We start from the raw sequence: 16,007 nt of genomic DNA on the forward strand, positions 1-16,007 counted from the left end.
CAACTTACTGGTTGTGTGACTCTCACCACATCAGTTTGCCAGTTAAGTTTTCTCATCTCAAAAATGAGGGGATTCTGAGAGATCTAAACATACTCTTTTAGCTTTAAGACCCTGAGTAATCTAATTAAATCACTTATCATATGCTTAAACACAATGAAGTGTCCAACATTTTCCATTAGGGATAAACCAGCATGGGCTCAGTTATTGGGTGTCATGTTTAAACTCATACAATGTGAATATTTCATACATTTCAGTTATTCATTTGTGAATACACTTCAATCTTAATGTGGCAAACTCAACACGATGGCAATTCTATGTTGAGGAGTGTCGGAATCATTAGTCCAAGTGAAGTGGAGGAGACTTGTGGAGAAGCTGAATTACAGAGTAGAGCATCAGACAGCCCTGGGTTCAAGTATGCGTGCTGTCATCAGCAATGTGATTTTTGCATAAGTCACTAAACTACTCTATGCCTCAGTGTTCTCATCTACAAGTGGGAATACCAATCCTGCTTCATAAAGTGAGGAGCACAGAAGGTAGTATGTTCACTGTTACTCATAAATAATTCATTGTGGATAATATAGGAGTGAATAAGTGAGATCTGTGTATGAGGGTATCCCTCCTTATATACAAGAGATGTGTTCCTGAAAAATTATATGTGATTTGAATTTTTAAAACTTCTTTCATATTTGAAGTGCACTGTTTTAAAGGTTCCTGCTATGACTTCTCTTTCCAAACAATTAGTTGTTTCCTATGTGAAATTTGAATCTATAAAGCAGAGAAATTATTTTCTTAAAGAGTGGATTATACAACTACCCTCAGTATGGAGTAAACTGCTAGTTGTCTACTCAGTATTCACCTTGCCCTTCTTTGTAAACAAGATATTATTTGAGGCACCAGTGTGATTAACTGAAAGACTTCATTTCACAGCACATCTTGCATACAAGGGCAGCCAATGTGATATAAGCTGAAGGCAAATGGAAGAGTTCTCCTTTACCTATAAGGAAGAGTCCCCTTAACTTTGACCCTTTTCTTGTTTGGAATGAAGGTTAGATGTCTAGAGACCCAGAGACATTTTGTGGCTTTGAGACTGGAAATCATACACTAAAGCTGGTGGAGCTGCTAGACGAGGAGCTGCAGTTCCTGATGACTTTGTGGTGTGGCAAATCAACCCTGGACTGTCCATCTTTGTGCTTTCTTTTCAATGAGAGGGCAATAACCTGTTCTGTTGAAGCTTCTGTTATTTTTGTTCTTGGATATGAGCAGTTGATTGCAGTTCCTAACTGATGCACCTTTTGGTGACATCATCAAGGTCAGTGAACTGGGGGGCGTGTATGTCAGAACCAAAAATTAGAGTAATAATCATGCCTGAACACACACACATCCTGTCTCCTCCCCAAGCTAATCATATGTACAAGATCCTACAAGAGTAACCAGTTAATGTTGACAATATTGGTGTTTGTAAGGTTTATCAAACACTCACTTTGATGCTGAGGAAGCATATAGGAAGGGTATGTTGTCTAGTCTTGAAGAACCAGGGAAGTCTTCATTGGGAAGATGATGTGTATGTTGGAGACTAAAGGAAGGCAGTAGTTAGCTACTAAGATCAAGGTGAAAGGAAGTAGAGAGGACAGTGGGAAAGGCATTTTCGGCAAAAGGAACAATGTTTGTGTTTGCAAAGACACAGAGGTAGACGTGAACTGTGTCTACTTGAGGGAACCACAAGTAATTAGTCCATAAATGGGACATAGCGTGAGAGGAAAGGATAGGGAGGTAGCAAATAAGGCAGGAAACTAGGCAGGGGAACAGATCAAACAGACATTTAAAACCACAGTTAGGCAGTTTGCTCTCTTCTGAAAAGGATGGACTTCTGCTTTTGACAGACCATTGTGATGGCATGGAGGAGGAAGGATGGGTCAGACAGGAGTTGGTTGGGTCAGTGAATCAGGTATGAAATGACAGGACTACACTAAGGGCGTGGCATCAGAAACACAAAAAGTAGGAAGATTCAGGAGATAATATGGGATGGACCCAGTAAGACTTGATGAATGAGTGGCTTAGTGCCAAAGAAGGGGCCCGGATTCCTGGCTTGGGATCTACATTTGTGCAAATTTGAAACTCTCATGGATGTCATATTTGTTGCCTCATGTAAGAATCCTAAATGTTGGCTTCCTATTTAAAAATGAACTTGGTCACAATTGGCTTAGTGAAAATTAAATTTTATTGATAAGAAGGGTAAGCCATCTGGCTGTTCTCTGACTGGTTGATATCTATTTCCCTGGGTATAATAAAGATGTAACCTCTGCCACAGGAAGCTATTACCTGATATTATTTATTTCCTGATAAAAAGGAGCAAATCATGCCTGGACATCTGTGGAAAATGAGTTTCTAATAAAGCTAAGGTAGTTAATGTCTAAATGGGATTTTCTCCTGCGATGATAAATGTCTACTCTGTTGAAATAGTTTCCATAAAACTCAGTAGGTAAGAGGGTAAAGATATTGTGTAATTGTCAATGAGGCAATAAAGGGATGTTTGTTTATTGGGTTTATAATCAACAATGAACTCTAACTCTTATGAAAAATGAAAAAGTTTTGGTGTACCAGTTTAGCAATAGAAGCTCCTGTTTCAGAAAAAAAATTATATTTTAATACGTATTTAGTGTACCATTCAGTGAATAATAGAAAAAAATATGGAGGGTGCCACTGGGAAAAAATAGCAAAGTGTGACCATGTGTGGGAGTACAGGGCTAATTGCTCTTAGAACAAAAAAAGCATATTGCTGACCATTCAGTGTGCACAAAGAGCTGCTTTCTCTAATTGTTTTGTGTAATTTTTGCTTATAGAGTCCTTTGCTGCTAGACCACTGTCTATATTAGTGAACTGCAGGAGTGTGGCCGTAGGAGGTAAAGTACACCTTTACCTTGACTACCTGGTTGTTTTTCTCCCTTAAAACCCTTTGATGAAAATAATGAACTGCTTCTTTGGCATTGAATGTCACAGAAACTCATAAGACCAGCATGCTAAAAATGAATATGTCACACTCAATTGCCGTCCTAGTCTCAGGTGCTTTCTCTAGACTTGTGTTGGGTATTGGTGATCCTCTAAAGGTCTTAGTGATTACTGAGCTCCAGTGGGATATGTGGTTATCTTCCACTGACTATGAGGAGGGACCAACACGGAGGGGTTCCTTCTCTTAGAGAAAGTTATCTAGAACCCATCTGTATCAGTCAGGGTCAGACTAAGCTACTGTAACAAAGAGATCCAAACATACTTTGGCTCAAATACACTAGAAGTTTACTTCTTTTTTGCATAACAGGCCGGAGGTAAGAATGACAAGTGTGGGATAGGTGGATGGTCCTGCTCCACCAACAATGTAGGGTCTCAGGTTTGCTGAGACTTGTTGCTTTGCCTTCCCTTTGACTGTTGTCCACAGTTGCATGGTTAAAGCCATGCCATAAGCATCACATCCTCTTTCTAGCTCAAGAGAAGAGGGAAAGGGGGACTTGAAGGGAACTAGCTCCCATTTAAAAGACATAACAGAGAAGTTGCTTATCCTATTGGCCCAAATATCATCACGTGACCACACCTACCTTCAAGGAAATCTGGAAAATATAGTTTCTAGTTGAGTGGCCAAGTACCCAGGAAAAATTCAGAGTTTTCTATTACTAAAAGGAAAATGGGGAAAATAGTGATATTGGGAGGCATATGGTAATCTCTGCCACACAGTCCTTTTGATCTTCTTTAGTGACTGCTGTCTTTCTCTGGGATGAGTTTCATTTTATGAGGTGTTTGGGGAGCAGTCCTTGTATCTTACTGATGATGCCCAGATGGTGACTGTTCATTGCAGAGAGAGAAGCCATTGGAAACTACGTATTTCAAGTGTCATGTTTAAACTGATACAATTTGAATATTTCATACATTTCAGTTATTCATACATGAATACACTTCAATCTTAATGTAGCAAACTCAATATGGTGGTAATTACATTGTCTATCATATTTACCTTCCTCTCTCAAATGATATCCAAGGGAAGCCTAAAATATATGTTGAGAATGTTCCTGTATTGTTCCACCACCTTGTCCCTGGAACATGGCAATTAAGATGATGACACTTGAAATTGTACGGGGTGCTTTGTTTACTTAACACTTAAAATTTATTAAGAGTACATTTGTATTTCAAAATGAAAGTTTTGTTTCTTTGGAGTCAAATACACCTCAGAGGATTTGGGTTTTTGTTTTCTTCTGTGATATTAAAATGACATTTTTTCCTGTAATGTTTCCATGATGTTCCTTAATGGGCTGGGACTGATGAATGGAGAAGGCCTAGTTTTTGGAAGTTTAGGAGACATCAAGATTTTCTGAGAGCCGAAAAGAACCACTTGGGGTCATTAATGACTCTTTTCACACTTTTACTACAGCACCAACAATATTACCCATTCATAGTATAGTTACTTATCTTTCTCTCCAATAGACTCTGAATTTTGTGAGAAAAGAACTTTCCCTTCTTTGTGTCTCCTGGGCCCAGTGCATGCTTGGCACAAAGTTGGGGCTATTTGAAATGTTGAATGAATGGATGAGGGAGAGGCAAGTGGGGTAACAGGATTTGGAAAACCTTTCAGCTTATCAGGTTAAAAGGAGGAAAAGATGGGCATGGATACAAGAAATCCAGGGAGCTCCCATCTGATAGCTCTATTTTCTCTTGAGGTATGAGGAGCTATCCTTAGTTGCTAGTAAGTGAGGTCACGGATTTTGAGAAAAGAAAACTTTGAAACGGTTACTTGGAAAACATGAGACAACTGATGGAGAAATATCTGGCAGCATTTAAGATTTCTTTCACTTCTGGTCCCATGTTGCTTTTTAAAACATATTTTGTTTATTTATTCATGAGAGACACACAGAGAGAGGCAGAGACACAGGAATAGGGAGAGGCAGGCTCTCCTCAAGGAGCCCGATGTGGGACTCGATCCTGGACCCTGGGATCACACCCTGAGCCAAAGGCAGATGCTCAACCGCTAAGCCACCCAGGTGCCCCACTGGTCCCATGTTCTATTTGTTACCCTCTTTCCCCCTATTGTCTCCTCATCACTGATTAAAGATGTTCACGTTCTTGAACCTTAAACACACAAAGCCCTCCCACAACCCCAAATCTTTCTCCAACCTTTGCCTTCTTCAAGGACAAATTCCTAAGAAGAGTTTTGACCCCACTTCTCTACTTTTCCTCCTCTCTTTCCCTTTTCCCTTCAGACTCCTCTATTTTCTTCATTAGAATCATGTCCTAGTGATGTCCTTGCTGCCAAATGCAATGCCAACTTGAGGTCCTTATCTCACTTCACTTCAGAGCAGCTTTTGACTGAAATATTTCCTTTCCTTGGCTTTTAAAATATCTGTGTCACCTATTTCTCTACCTGTTCCTTTCCAATGTTCTTTGCAGGCTCCTCTTCTTCTGGCCATCCTTAAGAATTGGTGTTCCTCGGAGCCCCAGGGTGGCTCAGTGGTTGCACATCTGCCTTTGGCTCAGGGTGTGATCCCCAGGATCGTGGGATCAGGTCCCACATCGGGCTCCCTGCATGGAGCCTGCTTCTCCCTCTGCCTGTCTCTGCCTCTCTCTGTGTGTCTCTCATGAAATAAAATCTTAAAAAAAAAAAAAAGAATTAGTGTTCCTCTCCTCAGGGCTTTGTCTTGGGCTTTCTATCCTCATGCTACATTATCTTGCTTTACAATCTCAGTTGCTTCTACATCTTATGCTGATGACTGCTAACCCACATCTTCAGCTCACATACTTCCCCTTGCCTCCAGACCTATATATCCAGGTGCTTCCTGGACCTCTATGTTAGCATGTCCTATAGAAGCCTAAACTCATTGTATCCACAATTCCATTCATCACCATTCTTACGACACCTTCTCAAAAGGTGTCACCCGTGTTCCCCAGGCTAGTCAAAGGCATCTTTCCTTATTTGGCAGACAAGTCAGAAATCAGACATCATCCCTACCTGGTGGTCTCCATCACCATTATTTTACCTCTTAAAAGTCTCTCACAAAATACTGCCACACATTACTGCTACCCTAGGCTAGCCACCTATTTCCAGCCCATTGCCCCTTCAAGGCCAACCTCCATATTGCAATCAGTGTCCTTTCTGAATGCAAATTTTATTATTTTCTCCCTTGCTTAAATTTTAAAGATATACCCTTTCCCTTCTCCATGAAGTTTGTATTTTTACTGGGCTTATGCTCCTTCATGATTTGACCCCTCCTACTTCATCTTGAACCATCCCCCCTCTGACTCTCTAGACCACATGCAGACTGGCTTCTTTTTAGTTTCTTTACCATACCATGTTTTCTCTCATTTCAGTGTGATACCTTTTCTGTCTGGAACTCTCTTTAATCACTCTCTCCTTCTTTGCCTGGATAGCATTCATTCATTCATTCATTCACCTAACATATATTTTGTTAATGTATTACAGTATTAGTGACACTCTGTAGTAGGCATTAAGGATAAGGCTAGTGAGTAAGATAGAGAAGTCCCTGTTCACTAACATTAGGACTGGTGCTATTCTTCCCCCCCCCCAGATTTTATTTATTTATTTGACAGAGAGAGCGAGAGAGGGAGAGAGAGAGCACAAGCAGGGGGGGCAACAGAAGGAGAGGAAGAAGCAGAACAGGGAGCCTGATTCAGGACTGGCCCCCAGGACCCTGATATCATGATCTGAGCTGAAGGCAGATGCTTAACCGACGGAGCCACCCAGGCACCCAGGAATGCTGCTGTTCTAATCAAGTTTTTGTGTCTTCTGTCATGACAGATATCCAACTAAAGCTCATTCATGGACTCTTCAGGGAGGCCTAAGGGAATCTTTTCACTGCATCCTTCCTTAGGAAAGGATACTGAGTGGCTCACAAATCAAAAGAAAAGCTAAATGATGAGGCTTCAGAGGAACAATATCCAAGAAAACTCTAGGATCTCAGGATCAGGAACCCTTGGATTGGCTCCTCATGTGCAAAGATGGGGTCTTTGGGCTTACATTCCCTGAGGGCGCTTCTTCAGCCTCTAGAGGTGTGGGAAACCTGAAGCATGTTTCTCAAACTGAAGCTCTAGGCTAAGTCAGCAGGCCTTTTTCACGGGAAGGATGGGCTTGTGTTTCAGTCTCTTGTCTGCGCAGCATCCTGGGGTGGTCCTTGCTAAGCACTGTTTTTCCAACTGTTACATTCCTATGAAGCTCAGGAATGCAGGCAACTTGGCCACCAGGGCCAGGCCATCAAGGGGTGACCCATGTGTGGATTACACATGCGCACAGACTTTAGCTGGGCAGCTAGAGAGTGTAGGAGGTAGGGCATGGTCTCTGGCTTCAGAAAGGCAGCATGAAGGTGTATGGACAGCAGAGCCTGCAGGCTTCAGGAATGCAATGGGAAGGTGCCTCGTCCGTGCCTGTGTGCCTGCTTTAAGCCGGAGTGGGAGAGCCCTGCAACTGCTTGCCCTTGCAGCCCACCCTGGGGCCAGGCAGCACTGCAACCACCCATGCTCTCTGGCTTCAGCAAAGCGGTGGGATAGTGCTGCTGTTGGTCTTATAAGAGAACAGGAGGGTGCCACCTCTGAAGGTGCCTAATTTGTACTAGCAGGGTAGGTAGAGGGTGCAAGAAAATAGTCTGCCTCTGTTGTCTCCATCTCTAGGGAGAGTTGCAACTGTCTCCCACTGCTCCAGCAGGTATTTTTAGATTAGTAAGTAATCTCCTTTATAGGAGATTACTAGGTGGGTTTTAAATGCTTGGCTCTTGCTGGGTCTTGGAGGGAGTGAGACTGCACATGAGCTCTTTAAAGGGGGACTCTCCATCTCCTAGGAGACCCTTGATTTTCTGAGCCGGATGTTATAGGGGCTCATCTCTCTGTGCAGATCCCAGGTAGTAAGGTGCCTGGCGTGGGGCACCAACCCCTTACTCCTCCAAGAGAAGCCCTGGCTTGGTGAGACCCGTCTCTATTGTGTGTCTCGACACGTGGAATGGGGTTTTGGGCAAGACCATGTGTCTGCCTCTCCTACCCATCCTGATGTGGTATTTTTGTCTTTTGTTGTGGAAAAGCAGTTCATCCAGTTTTCAGATCTTTTTCAGAGGAAAATGATCTGTATGTAACTATAGAGCTTGTGTGTCTGTGGGAGAAGGTGAGTTCAGGGTCTCCCTACACTGCCGTCTTGCAGAAGCCCATGGAGAAACACCCGATCTGGTTAGGACTCTTTTATAGGCCAATAGAGTATTAGGGCTACATAGATGCTAGGCAATCCTATATTACCAACCCTTTATTTTCAAGATGAGGAAGCTAAGGCTTAGAAGTGGTCATCCTGTCCAAAAGGATATGTTGATAATGTTTTAGCAACTCTACTAGGCTGAGCAATTGAACAAGTTATATGTCACTAGTTGTATATCATAAATATAAATCCATAAATATTAGAGATCGAGAGGTATAAGTATCTGAGAGTGAGGTAGGGAAGGTGTTGTAGAATAAAGTTTTGACACCAGTTTTGCCTCCTTCATCGTTTTTCATTAGACGCCATGAATAATATTATGAAATGTCATGCCAAAACAATAAAATGCCATACAAATGTGAGGCTGCATTTCTTCCTTCAAATAAGCCAGTTAAATATTGGCTAATTTTCTCCAAAAGTCATTTGTGCTTAAGGGAGGACCTTATTCTATTAAGGCTTAAAATCCCTCTGGTTTCAGATTTCTTAGCTCTTGTAAGCATTAATAGAGTTCAGAAGTAGACTAGGGTCACACTCACATAAAGTCAAGCCCCTTTGTGGGCTGAAAAGCCCTGAGGTTCACCTCATACTTTGGTACGACAAAGGGACCTGTATTGCTTCTCCTTATAAGACAGAAGTTTCTAAAGGACCATAGGGCACGTGAGGATGGGAAGACAGGCTGGAGAATAAGCTTAGTTCAGGGGTAAGCTCTGAAATGTAGTAGGGCCACAGTAAATCCTCTAGGAGGCACAAGAATATTAGGCAACCCCAGTCAAGCACTGATAGAACTCACCATTAAATAAATAGAAGTGAGTAACATACTCTTGAAATGAAGACAAATGCATTTTAGCTTGATTTTATTTTCTCATTTTTCCTTAGGGGGCCAAGTTGCCTAGGAGTCCCACAAGTGGAATTGCTATTAATCATGATCATTTACCTTCCAGAGAGGAAAAAATAAAGTTCAATGTGTGCAAGCTGTATTTCTAAAACTCTGATGCATTTGGAGACTGCAGCTTTATTCTTCCAAGGAATTACCAATTACAGAAAGACAGAAAAAAAGCTTATAATCAGGGACGTAATGTCAGACTTTTTGGCACTTTCATTTAGGACATTTATCCAACCTGAAAAAAAAAACATTATTAGGTTTCCATTCCAGATTTGTTCCAGAGAAAGCTTTTCACTTCCCCTCCCATGACTCAGAATCTTAATATAAAACACAGAGGGGCTACTGGATAGAAAAAGAACAGGATCAAAAGGGAATTTAAGGATCTACAATCATAATAAATATCATTCTGTGGACAAGATAAGAATGATTACTAAGGATATCCTCAGGCTTGCCCTCCACACCTTCTCTACCTAACTACCTGCCTTGCATACAAATATTGTGAGTACTCGAGGTCTGAAGACCAGTGCCTACTGGGGATCTGGTCATGCCCAAGGAACAACACTGAAGCCAAAACCTTCAGTCAGAGCCCAGACTGACCATTGCCAAATTCATCCTCCCATTCCTTCTCGTCCTTTCCATAGATATATATAGATAGATATAGATATATAGCTAGATATAGATATATAGCATATTTAACTGCCCAATGTTTAGAAAATGCCCAGTGGTAAATTCTCTTTTTAAAATAATGATCTAGGGTGCCTGATGGCTCAGGTGGTCAAGCATCTACCCTTGGCTCAGGTCATGGTTCCAGGGTCCTGAGATTTAGCTCACACTGGGCTCCCTGCTTCCCCCTCTCTTGCTCCCCCAGCTTGTGCTCTCTCTGCCAAATAAATAAATAAATAATAAATAAATAAATAAATAGGGGATCCCTGGGTGGCGCAGCGGTTTGGCGCCTGCCTTTGGCCCAGGGCGAGATCCTGGAGACCCGGGATCGAATCCCACGTCAGGCTCCCAGTGCATGGAGCCTGCTTCTCCCTCTGCCTGTGTCTCTGCCTCTCTCTCTCTCTGTATGACTATCGTAAATAAATTTAAAAAAAATTATAAAAAATAAATAAATAAATAAATAAAATCTTTTTAAAAATAAAATAATGGTCTGATAAAAGCAGCTTGTGATAATCTATATTCTGAATAATTCAGGTTTTGTACATCTATGGCCACCTCTATTTCTAAGCACTAATGAAATCCTCTTTCTCCTTCTTCATTTAATTGATTCTTCATTTGTTCCTCACAATAACAAAAAAGATGAGTTTGAGGTTGCCTGCAATGTTATGTGGAATATAAATATAATAACAAAGAGATGAAGAAATTGGGGTGAAAGGAAAATTGGATCACGAAAATGAGAGACAGCCAGGGATGAGGTTAACACTTGGAAATACAAGTGATAAAGTTCTCTTGAAAGCCAGAGGTTGGCTGCAAACTTTGTTCTGAGCTCCTTGAGTAACAGGGGAAATGGGATGAGTTGAAATAGTGTCTAATAGTCAAAAACATACAGTCACTCCTGAGAACTTTATACATCAGCTCTCCACGTTTTATTTAGTAGCAACAAACTTTTTTAAAAGAATATTTTATTATTTATTTATTTATTTATTTATTTATTTATTTATTTATTTATTTCAGAGAGAGATGATAGAGAGATAGTGAGAGAGAGTGAGTAGGGAGCCCAGTGCGGGGCTCAATCCCAGGACCCTGGGATCACACCCTCAGTTGAGGATAGATGCTTAACTGACTGAGCCACCCAGGCGCCCCAGTAGTACAAAACTTTTGACCTTTTTTGCTTCTCCATTCTGTAATAAACTGGAACAGGAAGATGGAGCAAGATGTATATACATCTTAGGCTGTTCTGAGTTTGAGTTCCTGATGTAGCAGCCCTTCCTAAATTAACTTGCACACCAGAATCATGCAGAGAACTTTAAAAAATACACATTCCTGGGACCCACCCACGAGGATTGTAGTTCTGTAGGTATGGGATGGAATATATATATATTGGATGGAATTGGATGGAATATATATATATTTTTTTCTCCAGATATTTCTGCTCTAGCAAGTCTAACGATATATATTTAGAAATTTCCACTTTGTCCTTGATGCTCATCACAATAATTGCACCCACTTTGCTTCAGATGACTAAATGTCCCTCCCTCCCTCCTAGCAGGGAGCCTAATTCTGTAACATCTCCCATTGTCAGGTGTGGTCTACCAATGTTGGCCACCACTGAGCTTCCCTGCAACACTTCTGTCCCTTGCAGTAGTGTAGTCTTCGCTGTTTTGTTCAGTAGTATGCTTTCTGGGCCTTCTTGTAGATCAGAATCATCTGGTAGGTTTTCCAACTTTTACTGGTATACCCATTATTGCCTACTTTCTTGATGCTTTTGAGCCTTCCTTCAACCACATGGCATGGAAAGATCCCAGCCAACCACATGGTTTTTCTCTGAAGCTGGGATGACTCTGTATTGTCATCCCAAATTGGGGCAAAGGGCCTGGCCTTACATCTCTGACCAGTCACCAAACTTGGGCTGCTCTCAGGAAGGGGATGTGAGTTTAGCTCAGGCAGTTCTCTTTAACAAAGAACGATCTCAGCTGCAGGAATCAATCATGAGCTGTCAGCCACCAACATTCCCGGCAGCTGGGGACATGAGTGCCTTAGTTCTGAGAGGGTGATGGCCTAGCACAGGGTCCATTAGAGAAAGGAAATCAATTAAAGTTTTGAATTGTAACTCCCTTACATAAAATATGTAAAGTCTGATCTGTTTGCTGCTATATAGACAAATATAATATCACAGAATCATCTGAGACCGAGACTTAGGACACTAATATAAATTTGGAGAGATGAAGGGGAAATCATTGGATGGTAATCCAGAGATGTAAATCCAAACATTCCTCCTGTTGGTGGTCACCTCTTTAAAAATATTCTCTCCTCTCAGTCTAAGAGAGTCTGAAGTTATTAATTACAATTTCCCCAGGTCTCTATCCTGTAAGCACTATAGCCTATATTCCTAGAAAATAACAAGAATCAAAAATGTGCTATGTGTCCTCCTGGTAGGTGGATTGCAAGGCTATTTCCAGGCTTGATCAATTGTAAATTCTTCCACTGATTTATGAGAGCTGATTGGAGTGGGAGAGTGCAGGAGGGAGAGAAGAGGGAAAAAGCACCACATTAAATATGCATATAAATTATAGGATGCATCTTAATTTCAGAAATGTTAAAATGCGCATAATTATGCGCCTCAGTAAGGAGAGGATGCAGTATGAGGCAGTGGTGAGTGTTATAATAAAAAGACACAAATTATGAGAAAAGCCAGGGAAAGAAAGAACATTCCAGAAATAACAGGAAAAGGCTCATGGGAGAGGTAAAATTTGAATAAGGCCTCGAAGGAAAAAATATGACATGCTTAAGAATGTGTGGGATCTTATGGTTATTGACCTTTAAAACATGTGTATTTATCTATTCATCCTGGTCTAACTCAGTAGATAAAAATCACACTTTACTGTTTCATTCTTCATTTTAGCTGAGTCTCATAGTGTATTAGATTTGTGGGGATCTAATTATTGATCCACTCACATTATATTGTTATTTAACTATTTAAGTGACATTTGCATATACAGCATGTTATGGTGTCAAGAGACCTTGCAGCAAAAGAAGCTTATTAAAATATCAGTAGAGCAAATGGTGTTTGCATTTGCTTTGCTACTTGTTAACATTTGCCAGTTGAGTGTTGTAATCTAGTAACAACAGGGACAAAATAATAAATTTGTAACTAATATGACATAGTTACCTCAAATACGCAGGAAGGCCATGGATACAAGGTAATTGCCAGTTACTATCACATTTCACATCTGTGTGTGGTAGAACCAGATAAGAAAAAAAATTAAAATTGTATGATGAAATCACAATATTTTGGCAAACCCGAAAACACTTTTGAATTCAAGCGCCTGTTTCTTCTACTTATAGAATTGACATGTGCTCATTGTAAAAAGATTTAGAAAACAGAAACAAGTGAAAATTAGGGTGAATTATTTACTTATCATTTCTTGGGGAGGCAGGAATAGTAATATGGCAATTGAAACCAGGAGTAATGTGATCATGGGGTGATTTTTTAGTATTATGATAGAAAACCAGGTCTCAGATTAACACACACACACACACACACACACACACACACACACACTGCATTCTATAGCTCAAATCTTCTGGAAAATAATAAGTCTCCCTGTTTCCCACCCTCACTCCCCCCACCTTTCCTTATTGGTCTTTTTGAACAAACTAAGCCCTTGTGAATAACATGAATATCCACTTTTATAAGGCTTATAGAACAAGGAGCCAGAAAGGCTGCTATCCTAGTGCATGAGAGGCAGTTTTGAACATAACAGGAAATTCAAGATGATTTCAAAGCTGGTGTCATGGCACTGTCCTGAGAATTATTGTTCTTCCCCAGAAGAAATGCCAGACATTGACTGTGACACTTCAGAGTTGTTTTGGAGCAGGGCTTTTAGTTGTCATTGTAATGGTGATGTATAACATATAATAAGATTTGTTGATTTAGGAAAACCACATCACATATAAAAACATCCATTTATAACCATTTGACCAGTCTATCTTTAAAGGGATTTGACTGCATCTACTAAATCTCTCTAAAACTAAATCTCCCTTGTGTTAGTTGTGGGTCTGCTCTGTAAATCTTTTGGCAAGAGTTAAGATAGAAATGATCAGAGAGTAAAAGTGGAACTTTGGGCAATACACCTATGCACTGAATACTGAAGGTATGACCTAGAACAAGAGCCATTTCCTGAAAGTGAGCTGCATTATGGAGGCAGATGGTCATCTCAATACATGTCATTCACCATAACTTGTTCTGAACTAATTACCTAATGCAAGAAACAGATGTCCAGGGAGCCTCATAAATGATATAAGGGTGACTTTACAGTGTTGCCAAAATTATGGCAGTTATTAAAATGCCATTGATATCCCAAAATAGAAGGAAAAGTGTATGATAAATAATATTTTATAATCATGCTTTCCTTTAAAGCATCCTATCAGCGGTAACATGACACATGCATAATAGTAACCATAAAAGAAGGCTGTGAGATCGCTTACTCGGTGTAGGCGGTTGGGGTGCCTTTATTTAAACGATTGCTTCTGCAGAATAAAACAGTATTCCTATAACCTGCAGACTTAAATGCACCTCTGAAGGTTTCCAGTGCCCAGGTAGGATCTGTTCTTACCAAGGCCGTAATGTTTGCTGTTTGCTTAAAAGGAATCCAGTTGTAAAAACTAAGACCTGGTCTAAGAGATGAGCTCAGGGTTCTTAACTCCCTATTTATTTTGGTCTCTGATAGATGAACACAGTATCTGTTCACCCCTGACTAGTTAGGGAGCTCTGATTTGATCAAACAGGTATCTTTTAACAAATCAGGTCTTCTAAGTGCTTTCTGCTTTCTTTTATTTTCCCTTATTGTTAAGAAGAGTAGCCAAAATACTGAAACGTTTAGCAAGCCCAGTTACCGGCTACCAAGATTTAATAAATGCTGCTGCTTTGTCGTGTTGCTTCAGATCTTTTATGGGAAAGTGGTGGGAAGAATAGAACACTCTAGAGTTGAGAAAGACTTTCCCAAACCCATTCTCCTCCTTCCCCAAGGAAAATCTCTATCTTGAAGTTGATGTTGCGTCCCTTCCTTTCCGTGATATTTTTATTTGATTAGGTGCTTGTGCATGTATAGGGGTACACGGAATAGATACATAGACCTACTCAGGATGCACAGAATAATGCACAGAATTAATACAATACAAATTCCATGACTTCTTTTTTTAATTGAACACTGTTTTCTAGGTCCTATCCATATGAACACAAGGGGGTCCAGGTCTTCAATTCTGGTTTAGAATTCATTTGATGAGATATACCATAGCTTTTTCACCAGGGTCTCTGTCCTTGAATGTTTTGGTCATTTCTAATTTTTCTTTAATACCAACAATGTTCCAATAAACATCTTTGTATCTAGAAGCAGAATTGCCTACTAGTAGAATTCATCTATTCTTCCCCCCCCCCCCCCGTTGCCTTATTTTTCTTGTTCATTTGAAGGAGTTATTTAAATTTCTTAATACAATTGTTGTTATATAATGCAAATATCTTCTTCAATTCTATGGTTTATTTTTAAACACTGGTTTTGCTCTCTTTTGTTCCTAGTGAAATTTATCAATCCTTTCTTTTCTATTGGTGCTTTTGTTTTATTAAAGAAATCCTTTCTTATTAGATTTAGGAAAGAGAGTAACTTCTGATTTCTAAAAAAAACAAAAACAAAAACAAAAAACAAAACAAAAAAACCCATTTCTGATTTCTACTAAGTACTAGAGTTTTATTTTTCACATTTAAATCTTTAATCCACCTGGAATGTTTGGACATAACGTGAGATAGGGGTCAAATTTAATAAATTGAATTATAACTTGGTTATATGAAATTGGTTCATATAAATTGGTTATATGAAAACCAATTTACTCATTACCAGTTCTTGCATATATTCCATTTTCTAAAAACTGATCTGTAATGTCATCCCTTTCATACCTTAAGTTTTGGTGTAAGACAAACATTACCAGCACTCACCAATATCTTGCTATCCTATTGCTTCTGGATACGTCAAATACTACCTGCCAGCTCTTCCCCTGCTTGGCAGGGCCACATAACAGTAATGACCAATGACCTGTGAGCAGAAGCCATGTGTGTAAACTTTGGGAAAAGATTGAAAACTCCTTGATCAATCTTTCAGCTTCCCTGAAGAATGTGTGTTGAGATGGGAGAGCCACAAGATAGAGCTACCTGATTGTTAAATCACCTCGTGGTCATCTGTACTA

The 16,007-nt window shown here is 40.2% G+C and overlaps 1 protein-coding gene across 1 annotated transcript in view; it reads left to right on the forward strand.

Annotated features, from left to right (window-relative positions):
- CPO (carboxypeptidase O) overlaps positions 1-16,007 on the forward strand; it is a 134,475-nt gene that overhangs the window by 17,910 nt on the left and 100,558 nt on the right. The gene's annotated exons all lie outside the window — the stretch shown is intronic.

This window comes from Nyctereutes procyonoides, unplaced genomic scaffold (assembly GCF_905146905.1).
Source record: "Nyctereutes procyonoides isolate TBG_1078 unplaced genomic scaffold, NYPRO_anot_genome, whole genome shotgun sequence".
NCBI classification, from domain to species: domain Eukaryota; kingdom Metazoa; phylum Chordata; class Mammalia; order Carnivora; family Canidae; genus Nyctereutes; species Nyctereutes procyonoides.